Below are 8,949 nucleotides of genomic sequence, written 5' to 3'. Positions count from 1 at the left end.
TTGTTATAGTTATAGCTAAATACATTGCAATGGATTAGCAAGCTAATATATATGGTGTGTACTTAGCTATTAGTACACAATATTCTCATACCTCATTCTCAGTACATGCTTTATTTTTTTTGTATCCCTCTCTGACCAGGAGTTAAATACAGTCCGCTGTGCAGCGCTTCTCTTCATTTTTGGCGTACGTTAAGATACCCGTGTGCTCTCCCATTCAAACACCACTCGCGTTGTTTTGGTGAAAGTGCGACTCATTGGTTGGGCGTTACCAATCGGTTCAATGGAGGGGGGGGTATTTTTTGTCTAATTTATTATGACAAACTCATATTTGATTAGGAACAAAATTATTATCACAAAATAAAGTAATTCTACATATTTTTCATTTGATCTACTGTGATTTTCAAGTTGAAATTGTAACTGATGGTTACCTCCCCCCCATCCCCCCCATAAACTACGCCCCTGCATTAAGTATTCTTTCTACTAGGGTAGTCAATGGTGTCCAAGAACTTTTTGGTTACAAGCATTCTTCCGAATCTATTTCTTTGTCTTTATAGGTGAGTAAATGATGACATACTGTAATTTTCATTTTTGAGCTAACTATCCCTTTAAGTAATATTATCATTTTTGTTTCATTCTGTGAACTGGTGACAACAGTTCTTTCAAATTTCAAATGAAAGTGTTGCTTTTCATTTGCAGTTATTTGCAGAAAATTGAAAGATGGCAAACTGGTCAAAATAACGAAAAGATGCAATGTTTTCATATCTTGAATACTGCAAAGAAAACAATGAAAACATTCATGTTTCACAACATAATTATATATTTAGATTTTTTTGGGATTAGTTAAAAAAGTATGATGGAATAAGCTTGATTTTTATCACACGTCTCATTCTTTCACAATGCTGTTACGTGACTTCATGTCATTTCTGAGATTTGTTTCTGTTGAAAATCATAAACATTAGACTTGAATTGCCACAAATAAAATAATTCAACAATTTAAAGCAAAAATTGAGTAATCTCTTAATAATTGCAGTGGCTGTATACAAGTACATTTGCACTGCATTGGGGCACTAATGATGAACTATTTGAAGCATTAGGCCTTGATACACCTTTAGCAAATCAGTCACATGTGGGAAAATGGGTAACCCGCTTGCCGTTAAACATTAAAAGGGTTGAAAATATGTTTAATGCATGATATAACCAGGATCATAGCCCCTGATGCTGGAGCAGTCACACCCCTGCTGATGAGACCCCGCTGGGGTCTTCACGGATATCTTCAACCTGTCCCTCGCCCAAGCAGTGGTTCCAGCATGTTTCAAATCCACCTCCATTGTGCCCATTCCAAAACATTCCAGCCCGACATGCCTGAATGACTACCGCCCTGTAGCACTCACACCCATTGTTATGAAGTGCTTTGAGCGGCTAGTCCTGTCACAACTAAAAGACTCTTTACCATCCACACTGGACCCATACCAATTTGCCTACCGTAGCAACAGGAGCACAGATGATGCGGTGTCCATGGCGCTGCACTCAGTGCTCACACATCTGGATAATAAGGACACTTATGCACGCATGCTGTTTGTAGACTTCAGCTCTGCATTCAATACCGTCATCCCTTCCAATATAATCATCAAACTTGGAAACCTAGGCATTAACAATTCAACCTGCAACTGGATTATGGACTTCCTGACGAACAGGCCTCAGCTTGTTAGGTTAGGCCACATCTGCTCCACCACCATCACCCTCAACAGTGGTGTACCACAGGGCTGCGTACTGAGCCCCTTTCTCTACTCCCTTTTCACACTCGACTGCAGACCTGTGAATGGACCTAACTCCTTCATCAAGTTCGCAGACGATACAACAGTGATTGGTCTCATCAGCAACAACGATGAGACTGCTTACAGGGAGGAGGTACGGCACCTGGCCACATGGTGCTCAAACAACAACCTGCTCCTTAACACTTCCAAGACAAAGGAGATCATTGTGGACTTCAGGAAGGCGAAAGGAGGCACACACGACCCCATCCACATTAACGGGACGGCTGTTGAATGTGTTTCCAGTTTCAAGTTCCTGGGGACCCATATTTCGGAGGACCTGTCCTGGACCACCAAAACCTCATGCCTGGTCAAGAAGGCTCACCAGCGTCTCTTCTTTCTGAGGACACTGAAGAAGAACCAACTGTCTTCAACTATCCTGGTGAACTTCTATCGCTGCACGAAAGAGAGCATCCTGCCCAACTGTGTCACAGTCTGGTACGGGAACTGTTCTGTTGCTGAGCGCAAGGCACTGCAGCGGGTGGTGAAAACAGCCCAGCGCATCACAGGGACTACACTCTCTTCCATTGAGGACATCCAAAAGAAACGCTGTCTTTGTCGAGCTCGCAGCATTCTCAAGGACTCCTCTCACCCCGCTCATAGACTGTTTACTCTCCTGCCTTCCGGTAGGCGCTTCAGGTGCCTCCGGACAAGAACCAGCAGACTAGGAAACAGCTTTTTTCCCAGAGCTGTGTCATTATTGAACTCTGCTCCCCACTGATTCCACTACCCCTCATAACTTTAACTGTAATGCTGCTATTACATTGTTTATATTGCACTACAGGGCTGCCATGCATGACTGAACTTTACACACCAGTACTTCATGTTATCTGCTTTATCGGACTGTTCACACACATAGCATCATTTGCACTCTATACTGCTCACTTGGACACCAGGAATATTACACTGAATGCTCATTTGCACTAATGGACTACTCTCATAACTGCATTACCTCATCTACTGCACTGTAACTTTCATAACTGCATTACCTCATCTACTGCACTGTAAATTTCATAACTGCATTACCTCATCTACTGCACTGTAACTTCAATAACTGCACCAACTTCTCTACTGCACTGTAACTCATCTATTGCACTACTGCATCTATTGCATAACTAACTGCATCAACTCATCTATTGCACTATAACTTCAATAACTGCATTAACTCATCTACTGCACTGTAACCTTAATAACCGCATTAACGCATCTACTGCACTGTAACTTCAATAACTGCACTAACTCATCTACTGCACTGTAACCTTAATAACCGCATGCACTCAACTACTGAACTGTAACTTCAATAACTGCACTAACTCATCTACTGCACTGTAACTTCAATAACTGCACTAACCCATCTACTGCACTGTAACCTTAATAACCGCATTAACGCATCTACTGCACTGTAACTTCAATAACTGCATTAACTCATCTACTGCACTGTAACTTCAATAACTGCACTAACTCATCTACTGCACTGTAACCTTAATAACCGCATTAACTCATCTACTGCACTGTAACTTCAATAACTGCACTAACTCATCTACTGCACTGAAACTTCAATAACTGCACTAACCCATCTACTGCACTGTAACCTTAATAACCGCATTAACGCATCTACTGCACTGTAACTTCAATAACTGCATTAACTCATCTACTGCACTGTAACTTCAATAACTGCACTAACTCATCTACTGCACTGTAACCTTAATAACCGCATTAACTCATCTACTGCACTGTAACTTCAATAACTGCACTAACTCATCTACTGCACTGAAACTTCAATAACTGCACTAACCCATCTACTGCACTGTAACCTTAATAACCGCATTAACGCATCTACTGCACTGTAACTTCAATAACTGCATTAACTCATCTACTGCACTGTAACTTCAATAACTGCACTAACTCATCTACTGCACTGTAACCTTAATAACCGCATTAACTCATCTACTGCACTGTAACTTCAATAACTGCACTAACTCATCTACTGCACTGTAACTTCAATAACTGCACTAACTCATCTACTGCACTGTAAATGTATAACTGCATCTACTCATGTATTGCACTATAACTTCAATAACTGCATTAACTCATGTACTGCACCGTACCTTTAATAACTGCATCAACTCATCTATTGCACTGTAACTTTAATAGCTAATGTCTGTAACTAATGCACACTCAAGTCACTTGCACTATTGTATAGTCTATATTGTTATCTGTTCATAACCACCTGTACATTAATGTTCACAGTATATAGCCTTCTGTTTATATTGTTCATAGTACATACCGACTGTCTTATTTTCATAGTACATGCCCATTGTATAGTATTTTCCTAATATTGTATTCTGTATTTATTCACACTGTATATCCTGCACTTGCTAATTGCACTTCTGGTTAGACCTAAACTACATTTCGTTACACTGTACTTGTATATGTGTAATGACAATAAAGTTGAATCTAATCTAATCTAATCTAATCTAATATTACTTCTGTAGGCAAAGTTTTTTTTCTTGTTCATTTTATTTCATGTATTCCAAGTCAGAAATGACTAAAAGAGAAGTTCATTATTTTATGTTTTAAAGACTGAAACATATTGATATAAATCTGTTTTAATAATATGTACAGTATAGACGGTTTCAAAGCAACACAAAAAACAAACATATACATTTACGCATTTGGCAGAAGCTTTTATCCAAAGCGACTTACATTGCATTATCCTATACATTTATACTAATGCAATCCCCTGGGATCGAACCCACAACCTTGGTGTGGCGTTAGTGCAATGCTCTTACAACTGAGCTACAGGAAAGCAAACACCACTGCATACGCACACTTTTGGGGCCCAAACTAACTTTCGGTACTCATCTGTAAAGTCCCTGCAGGTATTTCTGATAACAAGCAAAAGAAATCACAATTAAATGACATACGATAGCAAGTTAAAAGTATGTCTAGCCAGTATTATTTTGGCTTATCAGTGGAAGAACCGTTGCTTGGGTAAACTCAAATGTGACAGTTACACAACCCATTCAACAAATTGTTTCTTTAATAATATTAACAAATGTTAATATAACTTATTTTTAATATAAATGAAATAAGGTATAAATAGTTATTAGCCACTAGCCAGGCCGATCAACAAACACAGACCACAAGTTAACTTCGGCCCAAATGTGTGCATCCGATGAAACCGTCTATAAAGAAACAATGGTACAGCATCTTCTAGACAGAACAGAATAAACATTACAATCAACATAGCAGTTAGAAACAGAAATAGACTCGAAACAGACAATTTAACCCACATTGTCTAGTACAGGAAGTATTATACATGACTGATTTCTTTGTGGTTCCAGAAGGTTTTCAGATTAAAGTTGCAGTAGGGTACAGAGAGACTTTGTTTCACTGTATCATGGACAGACCTGTGTTTTCATGCATGCTGTATTACCCAGCAGACGAGCCTCAGAACCGGATCAGTCACCTGCCCCTGCGCGGTTCATATCTCAGTGGGTTCAGATCTGGAAATGATACATTTTGCCTGGAGCAAATCTGTTGGAGGGGTTCAAGCAAAATGTGTGCTACAGCAGCAAGGGAGAGCCTCTGTGACCTCCATCACACAATCCTCTGGTTGCTGTCTTACGCTAAAACCTCATAATGCCTCTCTTCAATTTTGCGGGTTTGTCTCTAATGGGATCAGGGCTATATATTAAGCCTGATATCCCCCCATATACAGACTTCAGGAGACTCAGTAGTCCAGCGAGAGATTAGAATTTAGAAAGTGTTATGATACCTCTGGACAGTCCAGCAGGTGTGCTACTTCCAGTCAGGGTTAGTACAGCCTTCACCGATGTCAGGAAATGACAGTGAAGGTGATTTGTATTGTGCTGGTGGGTCGCAATTCATATGCCTTTCACAAGCCGAGAACTTTGAAGCAAGATCACCTTTTGTTTCAGTGTTCAAAGGCTAACTCCGCTTCAATCTGACGTTCTTTCGACAATACATTTTGTGGGAAAAGGGCATGCTGCGCTGCCATTGATAGGGAGGTCAAATAGCTGGTTCGCACATTGTGTGTTTGCTCGGGGGAAACAGGTGATTGACAAACTGTAAACCTTAATCATTTATGTAAGTGACAGATGAATTCCCAATAGCCAGAGACTGAAATTAAATTACATTTCTGATCGGTAACCTTTCATCAGCTCTGAATGCACAGTAGGTGCCCTTGTAGATTGGAGAGTTGGCCAAAGCATGTTAGGTTGGATTGATGCAATGTTACAAATATCAAGGCAAGATATAATATATATTCCTGTACACCTACTGTGGTCTCAAAAATTCACAGTCAGGTCAATCAGGTCAGTTAGCTCATAAGAAAGATCTATGTCGGTTCTGGAGTGCACAACGCAATGACATTAGCAGAGATAACAAAAGGTGACATCACAACAATGTAGACAGGAACAATAACAATAGCCTTCTTTTAACAGGGGTTAAATAAATCTATTTCGGATTTACTCACAACCAACTGTTGCTGCATGCTACAGTAGGCCTACATGTTTATACCATCAGTGTTTGTAGTTTACACAAAATGCATTATTCAGATCATGATGCATTTTTAAAGAGGCCCTTATTTTGGAACTTCGAAAAAGTTAAACCAGAATTGTTATAGGCCTTTGTGGAAGAATTGCAAGAAAAATCTTTAATAGACATAGTTTTGGTTTTATTTGAATTCAGTAAACAGAAGGGATTGAATGTGGTATTAAAATGTAGATTCTATGGACGGTTTTAATGTGACAAGATAAACAAATGTTACTGTGCATGCGCACGTTCGTGGACTGTCCTTAACTTCCGGCACACATTCACACACAATAGAGTGCCTGTAGATTATTTTATGATTACAAGCTAAAGAAACTGAGAAGAAATGATTAGTGAAATGATAAGTGAAAAACTATGGTCTAGAAGCAGCTATTTCTGGTTGTAAGATTAAATTTAAAGGTCTGATGAACTGGACTTGTTTGTTGTTTAAACTGTTTTAAGAGGTCTACTTATGACGTTTGCATGGTTTTTAGATTCAAAAACACCAAAATCAATAAGTAATAGGCTATTTTCTACCCAGGTTTTGAGGCCAGCTCTGCAAACGCTCGGTTTTAATGGGATTGCCGCACTGAAGACACTTAGAAGTAAACGCCCACCTCTTTGATTGGATAGCATTTTGTGTAGTTGGAGCCTTCTGTGAATTTGGTTAGAGACGTAACGTTAGGTTACACATTAGCACCATTCACAGTTTTCGCACAGGCATTTGTATTATCTGGAGACCTTCAGTGATTTATAAATTACCTTCCCACATCAGTATTTCATGTGACGCATTTGCACGGGATGTACCATACAGGGTTTCTTTAAATGCAACCAAACTTTGGACCCATTCAACAAATGGTTTATTTAATTCAATTATTATACCAAATTATTTTTGAATTAATGTTAACATAAATATATAATAATATCAATAGTTAAATTATTAGTCACAAGGCAAACACAGACCAGAAGTTAACCGCAGTCCTTGCGCACGTCTGATGAAATGGTCTATACTATATTCAAAATATATGTATATTCAATATAAATTGGAGCTTCCACTGTAATTGTAGATACAGTATGTCCACAGAGCCAGTGTATTGCAAAATGAATCGTTGACTCAGAGGTGTTAACTTGTATGTGAATTAAAGCTATTCCATGTCATCTGGTGGACATCAAGTGGTGTTGTATGTTGAAGCAGCTCCCCTTATTATACATTTAAAAACCAAAGTACTTATCATATTTGTAGTGATATGTTATTGTGTTGTCACATTGTCACCGTTATATGGCATATCTCTGACAGCGTACAGTACACACACATGTCCCCGCCATAGTCTATTTTGTTCTTTCGTAGTTTCAAAACAAACCAAAAAAGTTGTAATTCTTCTCATAACAACATATTATGATTGTATTGTCTTTCCCATATAGAGTTTTTTGTCCCTGCCTGCCAGACTATCAACAATGGCTAGCCATAAATAGATTTTTTCATGATTCCCATTTACATTTTTATTTTACTATTTAAAACAGCTTAATTCAATATAGAGTTGCAAGCAAGGCACAGCACCTTGACAGCGCCTCTCTCATTTTCAATATGTGTCCTCCGTGTACTTGCCTTTTAAAACGTCAACAGTCACAGATGAAAGGTTAGCAGAGCCCACACACCCTGGGCATTTTCCAAACGGAAGTCAGCATCCCTATGCCCTACTCCCTTCAAAGGGATGAGCCCTTGAAGTGAACTCTTTGAAGGGTGTAGGGCATAGTGTCTCGTGTATGCGTTTGGATTGGAACTCCCTTCACAAAGGGAATGACTAGCCAAACATTTCCTTCACAACGGCGCACTAGCAATCTGAATCCAGCGCTCGTTAGTTGAAAATAAACATTTTTAATGCGCCTTGTTAAATATTGTGTAATTTTGTCTTTTATGTCACATTGTTTTTTCACTCCACTTGGTATTAATAAGAAACCTATAATCAGTAGCTATTTTTAAACACACTAAATTATCTTTATACTACATTTAACCAGTTTAAATAATTTTTATCACTGTCAAAATAAAAACAAATTAATTTATTATACTAACATTTGTAGGTAACGACATAATCCCTAACCATATTTGCGCTGTGAAAACTCCTAATCCAAGATCACATGATCACAAACGGAACTCACTTCCTTGAAGAGAGCACGGCATGTGTCCTAACTCAGTTCTTAAAGGGCCCTTCGCGAAGGGATTAAAGGACCCATTGGATGAAAGTCAAATTTGTTCTGTGTTTAAGTGCTATATTGGGCCCCCGGTGCATCGTGAAAAACAATATCCCAGTAACTATCCCAGTAAGCCTTTCTCTGCAAGCATGTGGCCGGATGTGACGTAGACGGAGGCTCTTATTATAATATTACCGCCCCTTAATCTACACAATTCTACCCACGGAGTTGCTGCCATTGTTGTTTTCACAAGCTACAGCGGTGCACTGTTTGTGATGCCATGGCTAAAGTTAGTGGACAACATGCAATGCACATAGTCCTAACCTCAGAAGAGACAGGAGTGGATTTATTTCATTTTTAGTGGAAATCCCTCAGAATCAATAAGTAAAAA

The sequence above is a fragment of the Triplophysa dalaica genome, chromosome 1, assembly GCF_015846415.1.
Source record: "Triplophysa dalaica isolate WHDGS20190420 chromosome 1, ASM1584641v1, whole genome shotgun sequence".
In the NCBI taxonomy this organism is placed as follows: domain Eukaryota; kingdom Metazoa; phylum Chordata; class Actinopteri; order Cypriniformes; family Nemacheilidae; genus Triplophysa; species Triplophysa dalaica.
This window is presented reverse-complemented; position numbering follows the sequence as displayed.